Consider the following 13,707-nt stretch of genomic DNA (forward strand, 5'->3'; position numbering starts at 1 on the left):
GTCCCTGGTGAGATAGAGGTGAGCAGACCAGACAGAAGCACTTGTGGCAGCCATCTAGATGAGCTTTGTTCTCCTAGGAGACACGTCTTCAGGTTCATGTTTATACAGTGTACTCTTGTGAAGGCCGAGGAGGAGGAGGAGGAGGTGGTGGTGGAGGAGGAGGAGGAGGAGGAGGAGGAGGAGGAGGAGGAGGAGGAGGAGGGAGATGCTTCCCATGGCCCACTGAGAGACCACTTTAGTCAGTTCAGGAACAGCCCCCCACTGCTAGAACTCACAGGGTTACCTTGGGAACTATGGAGAGCAGAGTGGCTGCTTTGCAAACAGCTGTCTGATGGAGTGGGGCTCAGCCTGAACCCTGAACTAGGTTTGCCCCCTTTTTGCTTGTGTGGGTTTGAGAGAACCTGAGTGCTTTGCCGGATTTGACCAAATTATGAATTAGGAGGTGGGGAGCATCGCAGTGTTCTTAGGGAGACTGGAGGGTACTTGGGGCATAACCACCCTGGCACTACAGATATCTACCCTGCCCAAGAGGGAGAAGTTACAAAGCAGTAGGGATGGGCATTCCTAAACAACCCAGAAAGGAGGGGGTCTGAGAGGGAACCAAGCCAGAACCACAGTCGGTGTGCTTGGATAAGGGTAGATGAGATAGATGTGCTGTAGCCATTGATGGTCACGCTGGCAGCAGTGAAGTTCAGGCCTTCCTTGACTGACTTTCTCTAGGCTCTGGGTGGAGGCAGCAGGTGGGATAGTCTGGAGGGCAGGCGATGGATGACCAGGCTCTTCCAAGCCAAGCGTGCCAGCTCCTGCCAGTGGGGTCATGACCCTCTTGATAAGAAGGGTCATCCTGGGACTCCTTGCAAGTCTACAGATGGCGGCAGAAGGAGCTCCCGGGAACCCGAGGCAGGGCTAAGAGCCCCTGAGAAGAAGCCTGGATGTTTTCAGTTTCCAGGTCCCTTGGGGGCCCAGGGGCAGATTGAGACAGGCTCCTTGCAGGGGAGGTGTTAACAAACAGCAGGTGATTAAACATGACAAGCGGTGACATTTCTGTTCAGGGTTCTCAGTCCCAGCAAAGCCAAGAATGAAGCTATAAACCCTGACATTTTGTGTTATGCACTGAGAGGATTTTAATAGACCTCGTTCCCTCTTCTCCAGTCCTCCTCTTCTCTCCCTCTTCACCACCCCCATCACATCCAGTGTCCCACAGAGCACCCCTCCATTCCATTTTGCCTGACTTTCAGGAGCCATCTGGGCTGTATGGGTCTCTGTACCTGCAGGTCCTGGCCAGATGCCCCCCTCCCCACACCTTCTTGGTTTTGATCTTTCCTGTTGTCCCTCTTCAAACCCCCCTTGCCTCCCTCCACCGTCCACTTTCTCACCTCCTTTTTTTGGGTCCTGATCTCACAGCCTGTCCCTTAGCTGCGGCTGTCCCAGTTGTCAGGGACAGCAGGTGGCTGTCCTTGTGCTCTTTGTGCTCATAACATTTCCAGACAGACTTGAGAGCGGGTGTAGGGAGTTTGTGGGGCTTGGTATGGGCTCTCCCCCATCTTTCTTTTTTAATCTCCTTTTCTCCTTTTTGGGACAAGGACAAGGCAGAGGGAGAAAATTGCTCTACGCTGCAAACAGTTGCTGGGTTTATTCAGAAAGGACTGACCAGCAACAGTTGTTCCTCTTACAGAGAAATGCAGGAACAACTGGGGCCTTCTTTGTTCTCTGGGCAGAGTCCTGTGAAGGGCATTTGGAGGTGAGCCTGGGGCTAAAGAGGGCAAGACACTCACAGTGTCAATTGAGTCCCACCCAGGGAGTCCCCACCCCAGCAAGCAGGAAAGGTTTTTAGAGCTAGGCAGGGTCTGGTTAAGAAGTCAGGCCACACCCTGGGTCCTCCGCTCAGCCCTAGTCAACGCAAGAAGCTCTTAGCGGTCTGTGTTCATTTCAGTAAATATTTATTGGACAGACACTGTGCTGAACAGTAGTTCCGTCCTGTAGATCTCTTGGTCAAATGAGGTGGATGGAGGAGTTGTTACTGTAGAGGGCCTACAAACAAGAACAGGGGTCAGAGATGAGGACCAGAGGAGGGGATGATCTAGAGGGCGTCTCACAAATGATATGGTCACTAGGGCCCCTGAAGGATGCCTAGGAGAAGGGAGGCCAGGCCTAGGATTGAGGTTGGACCCTCTGCGTAGCGGTCAGTGTTCTGGAGGCCTGGGGTATACTGTGTAGCCTCACGGTACTACCTGGCATGGAGGAGAGTTTGAGCTGTGTCATCCCACAGTAGGTGTCTCTAGGACTCAGAACCTATTTTCTTATCTACCCTTCCACCTCTGCCCAGCTGGGCCAGGCACGATGGTCTGGGTAAAGTGGGAATGAAGCTCACCCCAGTTCAGTGGACAGAGAGCCGCAAGAAGTGGGCGGATGCCCATAGACTGTGGCTGTGCAGCCTCTTCTGTCTCTGTCCTTGGGGTGATGAGTCACAGGTAAGGAGGTAAGAGAGACATACAGGCTCGTGTGATGGGCCCAGTGCAGGAAGCAAAGGAACCAGGGCAGCCTTGTGTCACCTTCCTTGCCTGTCACTCAGCAGGATCAGGTAACCTCCAGGAGCCCCCTGAACTCACTCATGTTGCTGCTTCTCTCTCGGTGGTTGGGAAGCGGCGCACAGTGTGTCCTTGTTAGCCTACAGGCTTCCCAAGAGACTTCAGATGGTCCTCTAGGATCCTGAGGGCCAGGTTGAGCAGTGCCAATAGGGACTCAAGATGCATCTGAGAAGCTCGGAGAAGCATCTGAGAAGGAGGGTTGTTTGGACCTGTGTGGATTAGAGGAGGACCAGAGGGGAGCAGATGGGGGGGGGGGTCCTAAGATGCAGGCTCCAAGTTCAGCCGCTCATCCATCAGGAGCTGGCCTCACATCCTGGTGTTAGACGGCCACAGCCACACCAGTAGCCAAGGGCGAACTCTAGGGCCTGTTGTCTGGAAGGGTCTCACACAACCCACGGGGCACCTTTTTCTTTACTGGTTTGCCTCTGCCCAGGAGCTGTGCTGGCACACTGTCCCAGTGTCACATTGGTTCTCTAAAGGAGATCAGGCTGGTTTGCCACCCCAAGAAGAGCTAGGGGGTACAAGGCAGACTTCATACATCACTGACTCCTTTTCCCCACCCCACCCTGCCATTCTGACAGGCTTACTCCAGGTCCGCCTTGACACCAGCCCGTTTGCTCACTTCCCAGAGTCTAGCTGGAACTGTGTAGACCCCCTGAACTGTCATCACTTGACAACTTGGCTGGGGGTCATGGTAGTGAGAGGAGGGGAGAGGAGTCCTGGAGCCCAGGCTTGGCCTACTGCCCCCGAAGGTCCAGAGCCAGGTTTTATTATAATCCCCACATCCTGTTGCAGATCCTTAATCAGCTGGATCCCAGGTTGGGCTGGACCCTGTGGTGTCACTCAGGGCTGTAGCATAGAAAACCTGAAGTGGAGTTTCAGGAGCTGGGGTTGGGGTTATGAGGATAAGGCAGGTGGCAGGGAGGAGAAGGGAGCCGGCCAGCCGAGCACAGGATGTGGACAGAGCCCAGACCCACCACCCACCAACCAGGCTGGGGGAGGAGAAGCAGCTGCTGCAAACTGGGAACTGGCTGGGAGGTGGGGGGGTGGGGGTGGGGGCAAGACACCGCTAGTCTGTGGGGGCTGCCGTGCTGCCTTGTGCCACGGAGACAGCTGGCCCTACAGTCGCTCTGGCAGTGGGCAGTAGCCCTAGCCAGGAGTTGGTAGAGGGAACCCTGGGTGATGTTGGTTCCAGTGTCTATACGGACAGGCTAAACTCCAAGAGTTGGAGTGTTCTTGCTCTGCCAAGAGCTCCTTGGAGGGCAGAGGGCCCAGAGTTAGGAGTCTGGGTAGCCAGGGCCTGAAGCTCTGTTGAGAGGCAGCTGGTAAGGGGAGAACCCTGGGATCAGCTGTTTCTTTCCATAGAGGCAAACCTCCACGTCTACCTGGCCTCTAGTTCAGCCTAGCCCCAATGCCTCCACATGAAGTCTGGGGACGATCTAGGGGACAGTGAGGACACCCCACCTGAACCCTCAGTCTACGGTGTCATGGTAGAAAGGATGAGGGGACATGCAGAAGGCAGCCATAGCCGGAGAATGGAAGGCAGAGTGGGCTGTCTGGCGGCGGGTGGGCAGACGGGTGTCTGTCCTGCCAGGGGCCCGGGCTGGCTCTGTCGACAGCCTCTTTTCTATATGGAAATGAAGAATTTAGGCTAATGGAGCTCAACCATCTCTAATTTTGCGATGGCAGGAGGATTTTGATTGAAAGTAATTAAGCAAGCTAGCTGTAAAATTAATTAAAGCAAAAGGGGGGGATTTTTTATTGGATTGGATAGCGATATAGCGTCTGTCAGGCGGGGGACGGATGGGGGTGACCTGAATCCTCTGCCCTCCCCCCTCCCACTCGGGACGTTTATGTCACTTTAATCTCCTTACAGCGGCTGCTGTGCATTTGTTTGAAATAATCAAGGAAATATGGTCAGAAATTGTCAGCTTTCAGATCTAATTTACCTGACGGCCCCTGCGCAAGCCAGCGAGGCCTGGGGAGTGAGCAGGCGTGAGCGGTGGGGGAGCCGAGTGGGCTCCAAACACACTGGGCTCCTCAGCCCACACCCCGGGGCCCAGGCACCCTCCAAGGGGGAGGGAGGGTACTCCTAGGTGGGGCGGGGTGAGGCGGGGGGCGGGGGCTCCTTTCTGGAACAGGCACCCCCCCACACCCACCTGCTGCCTCATCCCCACACTAACCAGCTTTAGGGTTTAGGGAATATAGGATTAGGGAGGGGTGATTGTAATTCCTTATTCCAGATGGCTGACAACTGCTAAACCCATCCACCAGGGCCACGGTTTTAAAAATACTCCTAAATTAGTCCCCTCATGTCCTCCTCACTGTCGGTAAAGGGATTGAGGCAGTAGGCCACAGAGATGGTGAGGAGGTGCTGCCGACTGTCACAAGCTGCCTCCTCACCTCTTCTGGGGCTATGCCTATGACCCAGGCTCTGTCTGTCCCAGGCCCTTTTCCTGATTCCTAGATAGTTCTTGCCCTACTTCCCTTCCACAGCACAGCCAGCCCCAAAGGATTGTGGGAACACAGTCCCGGCAACAGGAAGGCCCCTTCCACAGTCTCGTCATTGTCAGTGGATAAACCAGGACAGAGCCCTTGTAGATCTAGGGTGCTGGACTTCCTACCCTGTACCCTGTACCCCAGAAGTTCTGCTTAGAGCTGTTGCAGTTCTTGGAGGGGTGGAAGAGTGTGAGACCTGATACTCCCAGCAGGGAACTTCTGCGGGGACCAAGGAGAGACTCAGGGACAGTTAGTGTCCAAGGTTGTGGAAGGTCCCTTAAGCAGAAGGGGGCCTGGTATCTTCTGGGCAAGAGAGAAATTGGGTCCCTTGCTCTGTCTGATCCTGGGCAGAGACTGACCCTGGCTTTCAGCAAAATCCCCTTAGGCCTTGGCCTTGTAGTTCTGAAGTTTGGTGCAGATCTAAAAAGCCTCCATCTTGGTAGCTATTCTCTAGTGTGGGAGGGCACATGGCTTCCCTCCATCAGAGATCTCCTTGTCCAGCTGACACTCCATGCCTGTGCCCCTGGGGGCAGACAGCAGGTTGAGGGTTCTAGAAACAGTTCTAGCTTGTCCACTGTAGAGCATACTCAATAGAAGGGCTCTTCCCCGCCTGCCTTCCTTGGTGCTACCCAGACACTCTCTGCCTTGTCCCCTACCAGTGTTCCCCTACCCTGGAGGTGCCACACACCCCCACGCCCCCAGCACAGCTCTGGGGCAGGGTGACTCAGGATGCGTCCACCAGCAGTAAGGGAGTGTGAGCACCTTGCCAGCCAATGGAGGGCAGCAGCTGAGGGCTGGGGGACCATCACCTGCCCTCTTTGAGCTCTGTCTGCTCCAGCCTCTGCTCTCCCCCTTATGAGTTACTGGGAGTGGGGAAGGGTTGGGGAACGAAGGCCCAGGGAGCTCTACCCAAAAAGAGGGAGAGAAAAGCTGTTGGCTTAGAACCTGACATCTAAGTGGCACTGAGATCTTTGAAGCCCCACCATCCCCTTCTGCCTGTGCCCAGACACAGAGCCCTTGCCTTTTGGGTCCTTCAGCTTCCGTGGACCCAGAGCTCGGGAAATAGGAGGTTAGAAAGAGTCTGGCGTCAGCTTCGCCTCTTACCTGTGCAGATGGCTCATAGCTATGCCTGCTACACTCGACCTTTTGATGTGGAAGGACCAGCCCAGGGACCTGTAGCAGAGACCAGAAGGGCCTCTGGCCTTAGGGTGGGACTTATTTCTGAGCTTAATGATGCCCTGGAGCTGCTGATGGCAGGCACCCAGGTAGAGGGAGGCTCTTGGGGAAGGCCTAGTCAGGCTGGTGCTCTGAGGAGATGGGAAAGCCCAGGAGGTGGGGGGGGGGTGTCTTTTTCTCAAGGAGGGGAGAGGGGCCTCTTTACGGTCTCCTGGCATCCTGGAGACCACTCTCTGCCTATGTGTGAATGGGGATGCTGTACTCAAAATCTACTTTTAGGATCAATTTGCTGCGGTGAAGAGAGAATTTGGGCTCTGCAGTGGCTCTCCTTGAAGAAGAAGGGCAGTGGTGGGCAGTGTCAGACAGGCCGCAGGATAAGCTGTGGGGGCTGGGCTGGGAAGATCGGGGAATAGGCTGGGGTGGGCACACGAGTGGAGAGGGCACAGGAAGTATGGAGAAGGGAAACAGGAGGAAGCTTAGGTTTAGAAGTCAGGCAGGGGCCAGCTCAGCAGTACTAGGATGCCTGCCACCTGGCCAGCTTGGATCCCAGCTTCCTCCTGTCTGGCTGGCCCCTCAGGCTTTGAGGTGCTGGCCTCATCTCCCTAGTGCCTTTACCTGGCTGGGCTCGCTGCTCTTCCCTACAGCCACGGATGGATCTGAGCTTCCTGTGTGGAAGAACTTGTGCTCAGGAGCCAAGGCGAGGAGAAGGATGAGGAGAGGCCCTGCTAGCCCCAGGATGCTCTGGTTTTCTTGAGCTCCCTGCGGATCTTGGGCACAAATCTTCACAGTGGGGGGTCTCCCTGAGCTAGCTTTCTGGGTTCTTGCTTGCTTTAGGTGGAGCTTGGTACAAGTTAAGATAGGATAGCTGGTCTCCTTCCCCCAGAGCAGTCTAAGGAAGGCTCTCACCCCCCCCCCCACGAGTCCTTATGCATACGTTCAGGAGAGTTCTCCCGGTGTCCTGCCACTGGAGCTAGGGATAGAGTAAGAGGGTACCTGCCTGACTGGGTAAAAGTGGCAGGGGTCCAGTTCCAGGAATCATTAACTCCAGGGTCTCCTAGTGCCAGGTCCCTGCTGGAGTTGGCTAGATATGACCAGGCATTGGGCTCCCGGAAGTGCCTGGGGCCAGGCGGGGGCCAGTCCACCAACCCTGCTGGCCTTACACTCAGGCAGAACTCACCCTCCCTCCAGCTGTCTGCTGTCACACTTTCTTCTTTATACCCTTTGTGATACAACTAGACCGTCATCCTATCCAGTCTGGCCTCAGTTTCTCAAGTCTCCCTGGCTCAACCCTGGCCGGTCCTTCGTCCCCCCTGGCTTCTCATTTTGCTGCCAGCGCAGGGCACTGAAAAACTGCTGGCACTGCCAAAAACCCTGTGTGCGCTATGACTCCCCAAACATCCCTTTATTTTTATTGTTCTGTTAATTACTGTTTAAACTTTAATAAGTCACTTCGTCAGGAGGGGGGACCTGCCGTGAGCTTTTCTGTGCAAACACGGGCCGGGAGTGACTCGGGTGTAATATAACCCTTTATGTGATGTGGGGATGTTTAGATTGTAACAGAAACTTGTTATTTTAATGACAGTTGGGGGGATCTGAGCACAGAAAAGGAGAGAGATGGGCGCTCCCCTCCAATTCCCACCAAGGGCTTCGAGTGGCAAGGCCTCTCTAGGGCAGCTCACTCTCTGCCACGGCAGAGGGTCCAGAGAGCAATGAAGCCCTCTTGGACAATCCACTGGGCAGCTACTGATGGAGCTGGGCAGGCAGACTTCTGGAGATGCCTTCAGAGGGAGCCTGGCTCTCTGGGGTGGGAGGGTCTGGGCAGGTGAGGCAGAAAGAAAAAGCCCAGTCTCCACAGATTGGGTATAGGAGACCATGGCAGTTGCTGGATCTTTGGGCAGAGGCTGACAGGGCCATGCAAGGTTGGATTCTGTACCTACTTTCCTCCAAGGCTGCAGAGAAGGGGGTCCTTCACTCTGTAGTTAGCGTTGAGCATAATAGAAGTGACACCGTGTGCTCCTCTGCCCCAGACAGTCATCCCTGAAGCACACTCTATTACAGACGTAAACAATGGGACCCAGGACAGAGGAGACATGCTTGAAGTGTCAACTGTTTAAGAGGAGTAACGTATCTACTTTCGGTCGTTTTCCTTGGAAACTGCCAAAGTCCTGGTGCTGCACATACCAGGAGGGTGGGGTAAGGCCTACTCTGCGATCTGAGATGGTCTCATCAGCCAGCGGGAGAACTCAGACAGGACTCACCCTCAGACCCCTCCTTCCATCCTAAGCAGCTGGGAGAGCTGTCAGGATCACCCAGAATTCACTCCCTGCCATCTTCTTCACGTGGCTTGCTTTCTTTCCGTCTTCAAGGTCTATAGTGAAGACAGCAGCTGCTGCTGCCTCAGTTTCCCCCACAGTCACTTCTGTCACATATCTGCTTCCAAAGTAGGGACTTCCCTACCCTAGGGAAGGCATTTTGTTCTAGGTCTGTGGGGATCCTGCTAAGACTCCAAGACACCTTAAAACAGATCTCCCTGCTTTCTTTTCTTCCATCCTACTGTGTGTCTGTGTGTGTGTGTGTGTGTGTGTGTGTGTGTGTGTGTGTGTGTGTGTAGCCAGCCTTGGCTACATCATTGTCTCTGGAGCAGTAGAAATGAAGGAGTCTCATGCTCACGGTCAAGGACCTGCTACTGACTGGTGTTGATGAAGGGGCTTCTGGGAAAGGGAACAATAAGGGAGGCAAGACTGGCAGGGTCCAGTCCAGCTGAGGAGGAGTCTGCACACTGGCTCACTGGTCTAGCTCCAAATGCCTCTCTCACGGAAGGCACGGGGGGGGGGGTGCACTTGGGGGCTGAGGGGAGGAACTGGCTCTCCCATGCTCCCTACCTCCTGCCAGGCAGGGCAGAGTCAGAGGTTCAGGTCCTGATGCCCTCAGGCTAACTGGACAGCCCCCAGATGGCGGCCGCACTGTGGACCACGAATCGCTGAGGTTTTCCTTTTCCGAGCAGCGCGTTTCCCTAAATTGTCTTTGACTGCGTGCATGGGTAATGAAAGTTTATGCCCTTGTTAGAAGGACAGGCGGCCAGTTCCAGTTAGAACTGGGGTTGTCTCCCTGCCAGTCCCCTCAGCCCCCTCCCCAACAGGGGAGAGAGAAAGAGACAGAGAGAGATAGAGAGACAGAGACAGACAGACAGACAGACAGACAGACACATAGAGAAAGGTGGTATGTGTGTGTGTGTGTGTTTGCACACAGTCACAAGAACAGCCCCTCCTTCCCCGGTGAATAAGAAGGGCTGTTAGGGGAAGGGAGAGGGGACGAAAAAAAAAAAAAGAAAAAAATTTCCATATTTGTGTAAGTTGCTTTAAAAGCATTTTATCATGTCATAAAAAAGGGAAAGTACTCTCAGAAATTGATCCTCTCTGCCAGCCCATTGGACAGAAGGACGTTGGGATGTTAATGGCCATCCTGCTCCAGGGTGGCTTATTAAAAAATTTATACATAAATGCTTAAAATTGCATAAATTATTTAAAAAAAACCAACAAAGTAAGCAATTTGAATTCCCTCCTTTCCACCCCTTCACTCGGTCCCCCCTTCCCCAGTCCCTCCTCAGGGCCTTCCTGGTCCCCAGGCTCCTGTCCCCTCCTTGGGGTGTTCCCTTCTTTTCTCCACTTCCCGCCACACCCCAGACAGAGTCTGCCCTGCCTTCCTTAGGGGCTTCCCTGCCCCACCACAAATTAATGAAACAGCCGGCCCACCACCACCAAACACTCACATGCACACGCGCTAATAAAAACACCACTAATAATGCCCCAAATCTCGAAATTAAATATTAAGGCCAAAGGAGGCGGACGTGGAGTGGGGCCGCCGCCACCGCCACCGTCGCTGAAGTTGGAGCTGATGAGTGTGTCTCTCGCAGGCGTGGAATGTCACCCACACATCCTGGAGACCGGAGTGGGGAGTTTTATGATGGTTTTTCATTGATTTGTTTCCCCAGCGCAGCTGCCGACCTCTATTGAGGGACAAACATAATCAGCACTGACGCAAATTAGATGGTTATTCGTTTTGAAAATTGACAGAAAAACAATAAAAAAGATGAAATGCTCCCAAATCAATAGATATAATGAAATTCAAATAATCCGAGAGATGAGGTCTCCATGGCAACTGATAATGTGGAAAAGAAAACAATTTAATAAAGGACAGACACACTTTGAAAACAGATTGGGCCCGGGGAGGGGGGCGGGCTGGCGGGCGGAGGGCTGGAGTGCGGGCGAGTGAAGGATCACTGTCCGTCCCAAGGACACCCGCCATAATTAAGCGAAGCTTTCGGCCCCAGAAAGTGCAGATTCAGGTTTTAATACACAAAATTATTTCAGGAGCAGTGAATCGGAAAGTCGTTTGTAATGACCTTCCAGAGAGCCCGGGCGCAGGGCATGTTGGAGGCTGGGCGGCCAGGCCGGCTGAGTTATGGCATATTTGTGTTTTTATAGTGCAGAGGGGAGGGGGTGGTGGTGGGGAGGGGGGGGAGAAGGTTAAACAGTATTTACAGCTCAGTTGTTTTCAGAGAGGAAAGAGAAATAGAGTTCATGGAGAGATGCAGCGGGCAGGAGGCAGGCGGGTGAGCCAGGGAGGCCTCCGTTGCGATCTGCGGGGAGGGGAGGCGGGGCCAGCAGGTCTGCCCCTTAGGATGCCTGACCCGCTGTCTGTCTCCCAACTATAGAGGGTACTCAGAGCTGCCACCCTGCTCTGGTTCCCGGTATGGCTCAGCTAGTGTTGTCTGGGGCCTCCCTGAGGACGGATGGCAGCCTATCTATGGCCAGGCTTTGGACCCCACAACTGTGCCTACTCAGTAAACGGGTGGGGCTTTGCTGAAGCTGCTACCAGAAGGTCGCTCTGCTGAGCCTCATATTCTTCTGACTCTGCCCGGCACCATTCATTTAGGTGACTCTTTCCTTCTGGAGCCCGGTGCTGGGACTCAGTGGGTGAGGACCCAGACGAGCACCTGAGGACCACGTAGCTTCTCTTTGGCTCTGTGCCCCCCACCCCCCTCTTACGAGTACCTGCCTTGAGCTCAGTTTCATCGTGTTTGAAGACCCAAGGGCCTCAGAGAGGAAAGGGACCACTTAGATCCTTTCTATGGTCTTCCGGAGCCACCTGCTTGCAGCAGGGTAGTTCAGGAATTAAGAAACCATCCCTGGGAAGGCCTGGCATCTCTTTTTCATGCTGCCTCCCCCTGGCATCAGGAACTATGTTGTGTTCTATTACCATGATCTCAAAGCCTGGGCCACTCTGTGGACTCACACGTGCACATAATGTAAATACACAACCATAGAGACCTGCACACATATACATGTGAACGTGTGTGTGTGTGAGTGTGTGTGTGTGTGTGTGTGTGTGTGTGCACGCGCGCGCAGCCATGCATACAAACACAAGTAGGCAGGCACAAGTGTGTGTTTGCTCAGTTTGTGTTTTAAATCTCCCCTGGGTGGTAACTCTCTTTTTTCTCCCCCTTCCTGTTTGGCTGTGACCTGGGGGAGATTGATAGCCAGCCTGTGCGGTGGATGCTAACAGTTCCCCTGATTTATAGAGTTACTTACGCTAAGTGAGGCCACTTAGACGCGTCTGGATAGTAAACCTTTTAACTGAACTAAAAGAAAAAAAAACATAATAAATAAATAAACAAAGGGGGGCAAGCTAGGGCCCGGTGACCAAGCCCCGCCCACGCCCTGGTGTGGATCTGTTAAGAGCCAAGAACCCTAGGGGAGCCAAGAACCCTAGGGTAGCCGCAACTATGCCTTCCTTCTTCTGAAGCCCTTGTGCTCCCAGCCAAGGTTGGAATCAGGCCCAAGAAGGGATGTCCCTCTTTTAGGGTACAGTTCCTGGCCAGGAGAGCTAGAGAAGGGGACTCTTCGTATGGAGATAGGCTGAGCAGTGAAGTGGGAGAGGGAGGAAACGAGGGGGTTCCTGTCCAGCACCCCTTCCTCGCCTACATGCTTTCATGTTACAGCTGTGTTTTTTGCCACAGTGATGGCTCTTGTAATTACTTTGGAGATTTGTTCCAACATCTGTAGCGAGCAAGCCACTGTGTAGGAGCCAGGCTAATGCAGGAAGTCAACAGCCTGCCTTATTTTCACAGCACAGCCTCCTGTTCCAACCCAGGTGCTGGCCCGGAGACAAAGGCACACGGCTACCAAATCGGGGCTTGTAGTCTGTGAAGTATAAGCTTCTCGTGGGTAGCCAAGGCAGAAACCCCAACAGCACACCACCTCCGAGGCCCCTGGGACAGCTGGTTGGAAGGCCGTGGGAGGCGTGTGTGTGGGGCTTAAGCCTCTGTGGCCTTGGACATCTGAGCCTGGTGGGAGTTGTGCTCTAGTGCTGACTGGGTGACAGAAAGCAATTACAGGCTCATTGCTTCTGCTCATCTGGAAGTGGGGACAGCACAAGTGACAGAGTGGGATAGGAGGGAATAGCCAAGGGAACTACCAAGGTATGTGCCCAGGCATATTCTCCTGCATAGCCGAGGCCCTGTAGGGTGTCACTGGCTATGTGACACTGTGGGCTAGGAAAGTCACCGGAGCCACCCAGCAGTGCCCATGGCCCCGGAGCTTTTGGCCAAAGGCAGGCAAGGCCCCATGCGCCCCCACCCCAGGGGACTGGCTGCTGGCCCCCGCCTCCCCACCTCCTGATATACAGCAGGCATTAGGCCGCCCAAAGGGGATACTGCATCCTTAGGAAGAAATATGTCCTCATTTTTCTTAAACACCGTTTCCACTGAGTGAAATGTTTAGAAGGGACGCGCAGGGAGAACTTTATTTCCTACCAGGGAGTTCAGAGCCACCAAGCAGAGACCATAAAGCACGGGAGCCCGGTGGCTGACAGGCAGCCTGGCCACGAAATACGTTACTCATGGGGGCAGAGGTAGGGGGCTGCCAGGCCTGCCCAGCCCCATGGGACTGCCCCCACTCCGACAGGATCAGCAACTCCGAGACCAGGGCTATAAGTCGGTGGGCATCAAGACTTTCCTATTGTGCTTGTCTGAGAGAGGGGGTCTGGGTGGGCCAGGTGAGGAGCCAGCAGCGCCTCCAGCTCCCCCTGGTCTTGTCTTCATGGTCAGGGAGGTTAGGGGACATGGGCCCAGGTACAGCCCTCTGAGCCCCCCTTTCTCACCCAAGCTGGCAGGAGCTCTGGCCTTCCCAGCCTTCAGAGGGAGTGGAGAGATTCATGCCATATCGGGCCCTTCTCCCGAGGCACTCCCTTCATTCGATTTCTGAAGCTGGCTGATTTGAATATTTATAAATATCAGTAAATTATTTATTGTAGCAATCTGCTGCACCATTTTATCCATCGCGGTTAACACTTTAGGAGGCTCCGAGTTATGGGGACAGGAAGTGAGGTTGAAGAGGAAATGGGACAGGGGACGAGAGACACTCCTGTCGGGAAGCCGGGGATG

General features: G+C 54.3%; 1 protein-coding gene and 1 long non-coding RNA gene across 7 annotated transcripts in view; one reads left to right on the plus strand and one right to left on the minus strand.

The window, feature by feature from the left end:
- Casz1 (castor zinc finger 1) overlaps positions 1 to 13,707 on the plus strand; it is a 150,528-nt gene that overhangs the window by 107,222 nt on the left and 29,599 nt on the right. The gene's annotated exons all lie outside the window — the stretch shown is intronic.
- Positions 1,983 to 6,267, minus strand: Gm15969. The gene is made up of 3 exons (XR_003955174.1): positions 6,192 to 6,267; positions 2,610 to 2,797; positions 1,983 to 2,031 (listed from the first exon to the last, which is right to left on the minus strand). It is a non-coding gene; the product is annotated as a predicted gene 15969 (long non-coding RNA).

The sequence above is a fragment of the Mus musculus genome, chromosome 4, assembly GCF_000001635.26.
Source record: "Mus musculus strain C57BL/6J chromosome 4, GRCm38.p6 C57BL/6J".
NCBI lineage: Eukaryota > Metazoa > Chordata > Mammalia > Rodentia > Muridae > Mus > Mus musculus.